This window comes from Acomys russatus, chromosome 1 (assembly GCF_903995435.1).
Source record: "Acomys russatus chromosome 1, mAcoRus1.1, whole genome shotgun sequence".
NCBI classification, from domain to species: Eukaryota; Metazoa; Chordata; class Mammalia; order Rodentia; family Muridae; genus Acomys; species Acomys russatus.
The window spans coordinates 14,281,712-14,294,390 of record NC_067137.1 but is presented as its reverse complement, the minus strand read 5'-3'; positions in this window follow the sequence as shown (position 1 = coordinate 14,294,390).

Below are 12,679 nucleotides of genomic sequence, written 5' to 3'. Positions count from 1 at the left end.
ATGACTCATAACAGTAGCAAAATTATACTTATGAAGTAGCAATGAAAATAATTTTATGGTTGGGGTGACCATAATATAAGGAACTGTAGTAAAGGGTCACAGCATCAGGAAGGTTGGGGCCCACTGGCCTAGAGAGAAGCATATGGTATCCACCTTGGTGGGGGGGAGGCTTCTTTATCTCTTCCTAGATAATGAAGAGCCCATTTCTTGTCCACACCAGCTCCCTCACCCTCTTGTCTTAAGGACATGTGGCTGTGTCTTCCGAGGATACGAGGAAGGGTAGGCTACAAAGGATGGGAGATTTGGTAGGCTAGGAGGATACACCCTAACTTCTCCTAGTCAATGAGAACAAAGATGGGAATATCCCAGCTTAGATCAGTCGAAGCAACAGAGTATAACACTGCTGGGCCCTGGACTCCTTTAAGATATGGCTGTTTCAGAGTCACCCAGAAAGGTAAAGAGACTTGACATGTACGTGAGAGAATGGAGAATGTTATTTCATTAAGATCTCCACTCCACCATCACCAGCCAAACAAATAACAACAATCAACCAAACAAGAAACAACAAGCAAACAAAACATAGCAAAAACACTCCATCTCTCCTTGGGCAGCCTTTCTCTGGAACCTACAGGAATCACATCCTTCATGAGTGAGTACATTGAGACTAGATAACAGACACTGTCGACAAGAAGGGCCAGGTGTGTTGGAGCACGCCTTTAATCCCAGCATTCGGGAGGCAGAGGCAGGTAGATCGATGTGAGTTCGAGGCCAGCCTGATCTACAAAGCTATTCCAGGATAGCCAAGGCTAACACAGAGAGACCCTGTCTCGAAAAACAAAAAATAAAAAAAATAAACAAAAAAGCAAGACAAGAAGGGAAACCTCAGATAACCCCTCTCCCTGACCCCTATCCCTGTGCCAAGATACCAAGATCAGCTGCAGAGCCCAGGAGTAGAAAGGGCAGAGACATGAAACAAAGCACCAACTCAAAATGAATATGTCAGATACCTTGAACTACATTTGGGTTTGTGCCTCAAGTTTTCCCTAAATTAATTAAACACTAGTCAAAACCCCAGAAAGTTGGCATCAGATATTTGGGGAAACAAGGGCCAAGGTTATATTTTTTCTTACCCTTCACTTCTTACCTAAGTCAGTTATATTTTCTGTACCACCCTGGCCAAATTTTTTAACATCATAATTATTTTCCTCTTGGGAGATAAGGTGGCCAAATCTCACAGCATTTGGGGGTAAGAAGGCTCAGGAAGTAGAATTCAAGTGTTAGTTGTCAGCAGTGAGGAGTAGACAGAAAGTTTAACTTGTCCAGGAAGGTAGTCAATTATTTGGCCCACTCCTTTCATGGCTATAATCTTTTTTGCTAGAAAAAGAGAGCATGCCCTTCTTGTGCCTTTTTGGCCTTCAGGTCTCAGTTTTAATGTCACTGTCTCAGCTAGGTCTATGTTAGCCACCGCCAAGTGGGTGGTGTCTATATTTTTCATTAGTACATTTCCTGTCATTCAGTTTATAGTCCTAATCAGGATGTGAACTTACTTGTTGTGTTCTTCCTCAATCTATGACCAGCTCCTACTGCACTCCCTGAGGTCAGGCCCCTGTCTGTCTTTCTCTCTCATCTGCATCTAATAAAATTAAGTTGGTGCTACTTATATTTATTAAATCTTATGTCTTAAGGTTCTTCTGAGCCTTTAGCTAAAGAATCTGATTTATTTGTTTATTTATTTATTTATTTGGCCCATTCTGCTGCTTTTTTGCTTTCTTTGGCAGGGAGAAAGTGAAATGTACTTTTTTCACTTACAGAAGTCATCATTATAAACCACAGAAAGAGTATTTTAATATGTGGAACTTTATGAATTATTGCTATCAACATGAGGAATTTTCTACTTTCCCCATGAGATAAAATCCTCAAGAATGTGTTCCCATAGCAGTCTACTTTTTACTGAGACAAAAGCAAAAGCAACTCATGAATTACCATCAGCCACCCCCTGACCTGTGCACCTCTGTATCCTAAAAGATACACCAAACGCTAAGTTAGTAACATGCTTGACACCTACATATGCAGTGAAAACAAACATGTGCAAAACTCGTCATTCAGTCATATCAATAGCAACTGTTGACCTGAAAAACAAAAAGAATTCCATTTAAACATAGTGGTTGGCAGTCACACACATAGCATTGGAAATAGTTATATACTAATTTCAAGTTTTTCCTCATTTCCCTGTTGACATTGGCCAGAGTGACTGAAGACGTGCCACAGGGACGGCCTCTCATTCCAATCCTGTTTTCTTGAACAAACCCAGTGGTCAGCTAATTGTCTAGTTCCTGCTATTAGTCAGGGTTCATCTGAACCAGTGTGGTTTTCCATAACTGACTTCCTTTACCAGACAGAAAACCAAATAGCTACCTCTCTTGACAAACTGTTGCATACAACAGCTTTGTAGAAATTATAGCAACATCCCCAAAGGCTTCTTGGCTAGGATCCCAAGAGGTCCAATCTGGCCTTACATGGCTTCTTAGAAGTATTGACAACAGAAAATAATACATAATGATTGCTTTTCTCATGACATCCCCAGATATATTACAAAGGAAGGGTACACTTTGGCTGCTCCAAATGGTCCCATTGACACCATAAGTTTTCTTAGTCAGAGCCTGAAGCCACACCCCAGCTCTGCTGACTCAGAGTCCACTAGTTAAGATCTGACTGAGTCACAAGCATGCCGAAGGATGAGGACCGTCCGCTGATCTTGCAGAGTCTCCAGATAAACCTCAGGAAAAAAAAAAAAAAGTCTGGAAAATGTGCACTCAAGGAAGACTAAGATGGAAGCTGATTCGTGTCTTAGCCATCACTGTGTGCAAAAAAAAGTAAGCATGTGACATATTTTTTAACTGAAGGAGTGGATAAAATGAGCGATGAAGAGGCTTTGTGGTAGATGACATCTTGTGGCATACACGTCCTCCTTCATTCCTTCATCCTCTGACCTCCTCCCATTTACAAAGTCACATGGGACCAGTGATGAGAGATCTACATTTGAGTCTTAGCTCTGCTTCTTTTAGTGTTGGAGAAATTGCCCCAGGTTTCTACAGTCAGAGGAAAAACAAAAACAGGATATTCTGTTGTAGATATGAGACGCTATAGGAAGGGTCTATGGGAGGCAGGAAGAAAAGAAACTGTAGGTGAAGCATAGTTGAATGTGTGTGATATGAAAGTAGATTGGGTGAAATGCTGGGAGTGGAAAGGCGTAATCACAGACAGGAATGGGGGGAGAAGGAATGTGTAGGAGAAGGGTTAACCAAAACTAAGATGTATAAGAAGCCTATAGAAGCTCACTTCTTCATAAGATAGCTAGTATCATTTTTAAAGGAATCTGAATACAGTTACCTTGTATGAGTGCATAATGCTTCTACCAAAGATAAGGGTTACTAAGCAAAGATGCTATAGTATCAGGAGTGGAATGCCTCCCTATGATTTGTTGGTCAGAGAGGCCCCATAGGTGCCAAAAATAACACAAGCTATTGTCATTTTTGGGGTGTCTAACAGAGCTAGATGGTGAGACCATGTCACTGAAGATACCACACACAGAGCATAGAGAAGTCAAGCTAGAACTCCCTTGAAAACTTCCTCACCACAGGCTAGTTTTCATCATGTTTGAGGTTGCTATGCAGGCTGCTGGGGAGAAAAAAAAATTATTAGTGGACTTACCCAGCAGTGGACCTTACATACTGTAATACTGTCCTGCCAAGCAAAATGTTCCTACTGGTGAAATAGTGGCAGGAATATTAAGGGGTAATCAACTTCTTTTTAAAATTGGATTTGAAATTTTCTCCATAGGAAAAAAATTGCACCTGGTATTGTAAACCTGGTCAAAAACATAGCTGAGGATGCCATGGGCCCTTGGGAGGAGCCTAATAATGTAGTTTTGTTAAATGGACAAGTCAAGATGCCTCCTAAATGTGTATGTTTAATATTCTTGTAGACTAGTGCTGCTCTCAAGCCTGGTCAGGGAAGCACTGTTTTGAAGCCAGCAGCAATCAGTGAAGAGACTCATAACTGATCAAAGCGCTAAGAATAAATAACTATTGAGTCTTCAGCGCTAAACTGGACATCTGTATCAGCTTCCTTGAAGACTAGTTCAAGTGTTTATTATTTGATAGGATGCTACATTTGCGACCTAAGTATCCTGTAGCTTTGTATTATGTTTATGCCAAATCCTTCGTATTATCATTCATTAGTAAGCTACCTCACCATTAGTATGATACTTAATACGTTACCTTTACTGTATCCAATTTAATTTTTATTTTTAAGGATTTGTCATTCTTATTATGTTCTGCTTGCCATTAGCAAAATTAAAGCATACAAGAGGAATAACATGCCAGAACTGGGAGCAAGATGAGTCAGACCTCAAACTTAGATATCCTGCCTCAGGAAACTTGGTAGTAGAGAGTAGTAACTGGGGTGCATGCGGCTGCCTCAGCCTTCTACAGAAACTGTTTCAGAAGAATCTCTCTGTTGATTCATTATATACTACAAAACCAACCCAAACCAACCAACAAACACCAACTATGTCATTTAATTCTTACAAAAGCCCTTGTATCTTGTGCATGGGTCAACTCAACACCGTAGCAAGGTTAGCCTCGGTCATGAGATTGATCACAAGGGGGCTTTGCACAGAACTAAAGCTCCATAAGCATCCATGATGTCTATAGGCTCACACCTCGAGATGACCTCCTGAAAGGATGATACTGTGACCTCAATCCTTGTGTTCTACCAACATGTGTTCAGTGCGGAGCACAAAGTAGTACCCTATACATGTCTGCCTCTTGACCAAGTGACCAGGCAGCGAACAAGGTATGAACATTAACCAGTGACTCAAAAGAAGCACACTGGTTCCATATGGCTATAGACATCATCTTGGCATGCACAAACTCAGTGACTCTGTGTAGCCTTAGGCCCTCATGCCTATGGCATTTATATTTCCTTTCGCAGCCTTCTTCTTGCCCATTATATCTGTGCGCATTGTTCAGGACTATATCACAGAGAGTCTCTCCCTCCTTAACTCAGCATGCAAGCTGTGAACCCAGGATTAGTTAACCACCCACCCCCCAAGGAACTTAATGAACACTGGGTATTCATCGGCCTGTTGGGTCTCTGTGTGTTTCAGAGCCCCTTGCTTGCCTTGTGGCTCTTGCCAAAGACATGAGCGTCTGGGTGTTGCCTTCCAGGATGTCAGCCAGCTTTTTTTGGCAAGATAATACTTATTGTTGGAGTTCCCAACAAGTTGCCTGTTCATGGTCAGGGGCCAGTGAAGACACTCCCGAGTCTACTATCGAAAACCTCACACAAAGTGGTGGGGCTCCTGGACTCAGCACATTACTTGGGTCCCAGGACTCATCTCTGTTATCTGAGTCTTGATTATGTAAATGAGCCCTCCTCTGGCCAAGTCTTGTTGGGGAGCAGGCTGTTTGTAAAAGGAAGGGAAAAAAACATGGGCGCAAAGCCAGTAGGTGGAACTAAGGCCAGAAAACCTGCCTCCCACGTCTTTGCCAAGGCCTTTCAGTTGTGAGCTGCTCTGTCCAACACACACCATTGCTGCTGCACAGCCAGATGTCAGGGTGGGATGTCAGAAGACACACAGAGGAGAAAGCTGTAGGGTGGTAACAGAGCCAGGAGAAGCAACATGGTTTCCTCCCTCAGAGTTTAAACCAAGAAAACAGGTCTGATGAACAAAATGCCTCCAAGTTCCATGACCTAGTCACTGTGCCATAGCCAGGGAGTGGCTGAGTTTAGCAGGAGACCCGGCAGTGACCTGGACGTCAGGGTCAACAAGTAGCCTCTCACATAACCAGAGCCGCCCTGAGCATGGTATATCTACAAAATTCCAGACACATTTCCTGAGATAAAATGACATTTATTAAGACATTCTAGAAATTAGCAACAAGTGGCAGCAGCCTCCACAGGCCTTGACCCATAACGTAGCTGCCAATTCCTAGTAACCTGCAAAGGGTGAAAGTAGAGAGCAACCTTTGAGACAACAGCTCTGCTTCTCTCGGCCACTATGCTTTTCTTTCTCTCTTCTCCAGCCCTGTTTTAAGATCTCAGCCAACCTGGTCCTATAAGGGGATCAGAACTCTGACCCCATGGGGGCAATGGTCTGGCCTTGGGACACCTAGGAGGCCAGCTGACCTCACACAGGAAGGAATCAGGATAAGCATCGTGGGCCAGTGTCTGGAGCCCACTCCCTCCCTCTCACCTTGCTCTCTAGCTGCATTGTTCGAGGTCTCTGCTTTCCAGACTACCAACCTCCCTTTGCACACTCATCCAACCCACTCTCTATCCTGAAGCCTGAAGGAACATCTTTACCTGTAAATCCAATCATTAACTATTCTACTTAATCCTGAAATGGTCCCCCAGGGCCCTCAAATGCGCCACCCCAGTCTCTTTTGGGCATCTGTCGCCATGCCTGCTCCCTCACACTCAGTGTGCTAGGCTTGCTTACCCTCTTCCTATCCTGGAATCCAGCAGACTTCCTCTTTCCTATAAGACCTTGCTTGAGTCTGCTGTTCTGTTTGATTTGGACACCCTCTCAGTTTCCCCTCTGTTTTCCACACAGCATGAAGTTTACCCCAACAACTCCTGCTCCTGCTGCATGCCTGTCTTCCCCACCCTGAGCTACTCAAGGCCAGCTGCCCCTCTCACAGTTCTGGGAGACCAAGCATCGGAGCTCTTAATCACGGTGAATAATAATCTCCTGGTGTTCCCAGCAAACACCCAGCACCCAATTCACTCAACAGTTAGCACCATGTCAATTTCTCTACCACTGGACCTGGTCCTTACCAAATAACCAGTAATATATTTTTTTTTAGCTGAAGGAAGTTAATTAACAAAATTAGTCAACCAAAGCTGTTAAATTATTTGATATTTGCTCCAGACAAGCTCTGCCTGTCATCACGTGTCCTGGTCTAAAGAGCTATTTTACATAGGAATAGGGACCTGGTGGGTGGGAGTGGAGCAGGTCAGGGGTGCAGAGATATTTCCTGCTGGTTCTTCAGATATGTAACATTCCTTGCTTCAGCAGAATAATTTGCCATTTCTTAGTGATTCAAGACTCAGGGCCTCTGCCCTGTGCAGACACCTTCACACTACCTAGAGGCCAAAACAAAGATGTCACCCCAGGCAGGAAGTGAACAGAAGGATGGTTCACTGACAGTTCTGAGACTGAGTTTTACGTAGGTGTGTATGCTCTAACAAAATATGTCTTTCCTCATGATGGCAGATTGCATCATGGACTGCCTTACTGTGTCTGCCCCCTTGCCAACCTGCTAGGTACTTGGAGCCAAAAGACCAGAACAGCTTTGTCTTTGAGCTTCCATAAATATAAAATATATAGGCATATATTTTAAGGTCAAATAGTGAGTTACTGATTCATGAATGAAGGCTCCGTTATATTTTTTAAAATACTTTTTATTAACTCCTTGAAACTTTTATGCAATGTGTTTCTGATATAATTGACCATTTTATCCAACTCCTCCTGTCACATCAGCTCCCATTCCGTACCCATTCAACTTGGTGTCCTCATTTAAAAATAAAACAAAACCAAAAAACCAAGTCCCATTTGTGCATGCTGCCTTGAGTGTGTGGCTATCCACTAACCTTACTAGGGACCACAACCGTAAAGAGCACTGACTGCCTTTCTCCCAGCAAGCTATCACTTGCCAATAGCTCCCCCTCCCCAGCTCAGGCTGGGACTTAATGCCCACCTCCACCCTCTACAATTTGCACAGGGCTTGTACATTTTGTCACAACCACTGTCAGTTAATCTGTGCAACTGGCCTCTTGTGCCCAGAAAACACTGTTTCCTTGTAGGCATGCACTGCCTCTGCCTCTTTCTCTCTTTTAGCCCACGCTCCTTCTATGATGATGCCTGAACCTTGGGAGGGTATATATACATCTTGTACAGATGCCCCATTTAGAGCCGAGCATTCTATACTCTCTTATTCTTGTACAGCTTGACCAGTTGCGGGCCCCCATGTTAATCACTATCTGTTGCAAAAACAAACTTCTCTGATGATGATTGAGAGATGCATTTATCTGTGGATATAACAATAAGACATTAGGAGTCAATTTAATTCCACTTAGCAGAATAATAGTAGTAAACAGACTCTCCTCTACAGCCTATGACTTGTTATTTAAAACGAAACTTTCTAGAATGTTTCTAAATTCAAGAATAAATATCAATCAGTGGCCAGCATCTCCTAAGGCTGCCTTCCTAATGCTCAGTGGAAGCTAAACATATTATGATTTATTCATGACCATTAGTAGTGTTAGTTTACTATCCAGTGACTACCATTAAATAAGCCTGGATCCCTGATGCTCACAGAAATCTAAACAAATTGTGATTTACTCATAGGCATTAATAATATGCTTAGAACAGTATTCTCTCTCACAGAATAAAAAGTTGTGAAGCTGCAATATCCTTTCCTAGTGACTTTAATAAAGATAAGTATACTCATTGTCAGAATATTATTTAGAAAATAAATGCTCACTTGGTCATGAGTCATCAAAAAAGGGGCCACCAGAATCCTGGGCGGAGAGATAGAGGAAGTGAGCTATGGCCTTCCCTTCCTAGGCTATGGGATGAAGAACTCAGCCCCTCTTCAGAACATTCCTTTTTCTCCTGCTGCATTCCTTGGTTCCCAGGCTAGCTGAGCTTCCTAATTTGGAAGTGACCACAGAGCAAATCCTGACAGTAAGCCTGCAGTGTCCTGCCATGAACTCCCTAGCAGACAGCCTTCAGCCCTGGGTACACAATGGGCACCTCCAGTTAACTCGCCAGCTGCTTTCTAGTGCCCACTAGAATGAGCATTAAAGCTTTAGTTCAAAGCACCCTGTTGCCTGAAGTGGGACCTATAGGGGGACCCAGTACGTGCTAATGGCACTAGCCGGCCCTCCGAAGGGAGCACTCAATGGGAAGTTGGGGCAGAAGGAAGCATTGAGATTTGGTGAGTGTTTCCCATCAAATATGGGGAGTGTACAGTCTGCAACCTTCTCTGACTAGTATTGCTATTGAAAGAAATAGTTTCCTGATCGCCATCTCCTTCTCTTTCCATAGATATTGATGGACATACTTTTTAAAAATGTTTTTATTAATTTATTCATATTACGTCTCAATTGTTATCCCATCCCTTGTATCCTCCCATTCCTCCCTCCCTCCCATTTCCCTTTACTCCCCTCCCCTGTGACTGTGACTAAGGGGGACTTCTTCCCCCTGTATATGCTCATAGGGTATCAAGTCTCTTCTTGGTAGCCTGCTATCCTTCCTCTGAGTGCCACCGGGTCTCCCCATCCAGAGGACGTGGTCAAATACAGGGCACGAGAGTTCATGTGAAAGTCAGTCCCCACTTTCCACTCAACTGTGGAGACTGCCTTGTCCATTGGCTAGATCATATCTCATGAAAGTCTTCACTTAACAGGAAAGTGGGACAGAGGGGAAGACTTCCTACTGGGACTCTAGGTGAGAGAAGCAAGGGAGAATGGGGAAATAGAAGGATCCAGAAGGTCCTAGAAACCTACAAGAGGAACATTATGACAGGAGGATCTGGGCCCAGGGGTCCTGCTCAAACTATGGCACTAGCCAAGGACAATACGTGAGTAAGCTTCGAACCCCTACCCAGATGGACAGACTTTTAGAGCACAAACATCATCTGCTCTTCATGTCTTTCATAGCTCTTCCTACCTTTCTCGCCATGCTTAGTCTCACTTTGGAGAAAGCCATGAGGACTTCTTTTGTGTATGCCTGGATGCCTAACACATGGTGGGCCTCATCAGGGTGAGATAAGCAGCAGGTGTGCTCAGACTGAGAGAGGGCACACTAAAGAGAGGCATGACGAATCAGGAGAAAACACAGGGGAGGCTTCTAACTCATCATTTGCTCTGTGAAGCTCTTTCAGAGGAGCTGTTGGAATTGAGTTCAGTGAGGGGAATATTCACAGCTTCTGGGTGAGGGTCTGAGATGGTATCTTGGTCTAACCTCATCTATTAAACATCTCTGGCAGACACGCCAGGTAGCTATGGGCTCCAAGTAACAGGAGCATGATTCGAAATGTATGCTTGTGTTTATGAATAAATATTGTTCTATCATTAAATGAAATTTAAGAAGAATACAGGTCATCACCAATAGCCAAACACAACTGATGTTAATTTTGACTCCTTTCGGTCAAGGCTGCATCCAGTATGGCTTGGTGTCCTGGAAACCTCACTCGGCTGATGGAGGAATTGAGAAAGGACAGACACATGAGCACAGGCATAGGAGTGCTGGGATTGAGCGGACTGTGCTCACTCTGGTGGAGGGCACCTACTATGCAACAATCTAGAAACTCAGAGTACTTATTACAGACAACACAGGGGAGAGGTTAGCCAGGCTGCATGGGAGAAGTCTCAGGCTGTAAACATCCAAAAGAAGAAAGCTGCTCTCTGTACACTGTCAACACTGGGACCAGAGGAAAGCACTGGGGTCCTTGACGTGGCTGTGCTTAGGTCACTAATACACATTCATCCAGGACTTCATCCCGTCCATCAAGCTGGACACCAAATTCCAAAGGTAGAAGATGCCTACCAAACTCCGCACAGATTCTTATGTCTGGTTTACACTCTGTCTTTTGCCTCCTCCAGCCTAAAAGCTTCAGGACACAAGGGTTTCCATGCAGAATCTCAGCACTTAGCTTAGTGCTTGGTACTTAGTGCTCAGCACTTAGTGCATTCTCACTAAGTGCTTGTTAAATGAACAAAATATCCCAGCCAAGATCTTACCAGAGTGCTTTTAAGTCAAGGGTATTAGGGTTGGAGAGATGGCTCAGTGGTCAGTGAGCACTTGCTGCTTTTTCAGGAGACATGGATTTGATTCTCAACTCCCACACACATGGTGGCTCACAGCCATCTGTAACTCTAATTCTGGAGGATCCAAGGCCTTCTTTTGGCCTGCATAGGCACCAGGCACACACATGTTACACATACATACATTCAAGCAAAACCCTCACTTATATAAAATAAAATAACAAATATAAAATAAGTTTTAAATAACCCAGGGTAGCTTGTTATTAATCATAGAATATTTAAACATTCTCCTGAAAGTGAAAAGCATTTCAAAGTAGAGTTTCAGATGTTACCAAGAAGTCCCAAGTCAACTCTTGAATGGTACACTTTGCATTGAATGGTAGAAAAGACTGACACATGAATATGAAGTTGATGTCATGAACCCTTAGGAAAACGGCATGGAAAGAGGAAGTGATGGCAGATAAGAACTGGGTCTGGGAATGGATAGGGTCAGCTATGGGGCACAGAGCCGGGTCCTGGCATCTGTTATCCAGGATAAGTGTAGCAGCTTAAAGGAAACTTACCAGGATGACTGTTACCTGGTGCTCATAGGCTTTCAACTGCCTGATATGTTCTTTCAGTAGAAATTCTGCCTCTGAAGATGATGAGGGTCATGTCTAGTAGGGAAATCTTACTCTGATCAAAAATAACAGGAACATGTCACTATGGCATCATGATCCTATGCTGCTCAGAGAAGAAAACGTTCCAGCAGAGGCAGGAGGCTCTCTGCTCCTCTGTAGACTGGATCAAACTATGGTTCTCCTATTCCATTTATATTGTCTACTTCCCAGTCTGGCCTTATGTATTTATACTATTGTGGTCTATCTTATTTATACTTAAAAACTCAACCCTTTAATTTACTCAATGTACTAAAAATATTTAGTGCAGGATAACTGTTTTGTTGTAACAGGGTGATTTCCTTTCCAGTGGGCACACCCACCTTCAGTAATGGCGGGGCGGGGGGAGGATGGTGAGTTGAATTACCTTCTAGTCTAGGTGCTGTGACTCTGGATCATAATGCACGTGGCCTGAGCTCTCCCATGGAAGCATTACTGCCTATCTCCTAGTCAGGCAAACTGAGTTATTGCTTAAGTAACCCAGCCTGAAATTTTCCAGAAATTCTTGGTCAAGTCTGTAATTTAGGACTGCTAGAACCCTGTAAGCTTTGGCTTTTGAAAATTAATCACACACTGTGATGATATAAGGACTTTTTTTTTTAAGGGTCAAGTTTATCTACTTGTGAAGATACATGAAGAAGTAATATGATGGATAAAGTGGCTATGAATTCCTGGATTATGAATTAGTTAGGTAATGACATGAGAGAGCTCATAAATATCTGGAAATAAGTAATAAATTATACATTTTGGAAGTACTTCCAACAGAACGACTTTGCTCAAAGCTCGTCCATCTCTCGTTGCTCTCCTAACCAATCAGTTCGCTCCTGTGGAATCCTTTCTAATGTCTTTGGTCCCCTGCCACAACTCTAGCCCAGGTTCTCATCACATCATGCCTGGATTATTGCAATGCCTCCTCTCTGTTCTTCCTGTTTTGGGCTTCCCCTCCCCCCCCCAACCCCGACTCTGGCCCATTATTCACACAGCTACCAGCCTGAGGCTTGCCTGTTGTTAGGAACACTTTCCAGTTGTGCTCGGCGCTCTGTTTCTCCTTGACATCTGGGTGAAGTCCAGATGCATAGTCTGGCAGTCTTGGTCTCTCAGATCCAATCTGTCTCCCTAACCTTTTCTCCCTCCGTTGTGAGACTGAGGTGGCCACCGTTTGTTCCAAGTAAGCCTTCCTTCCC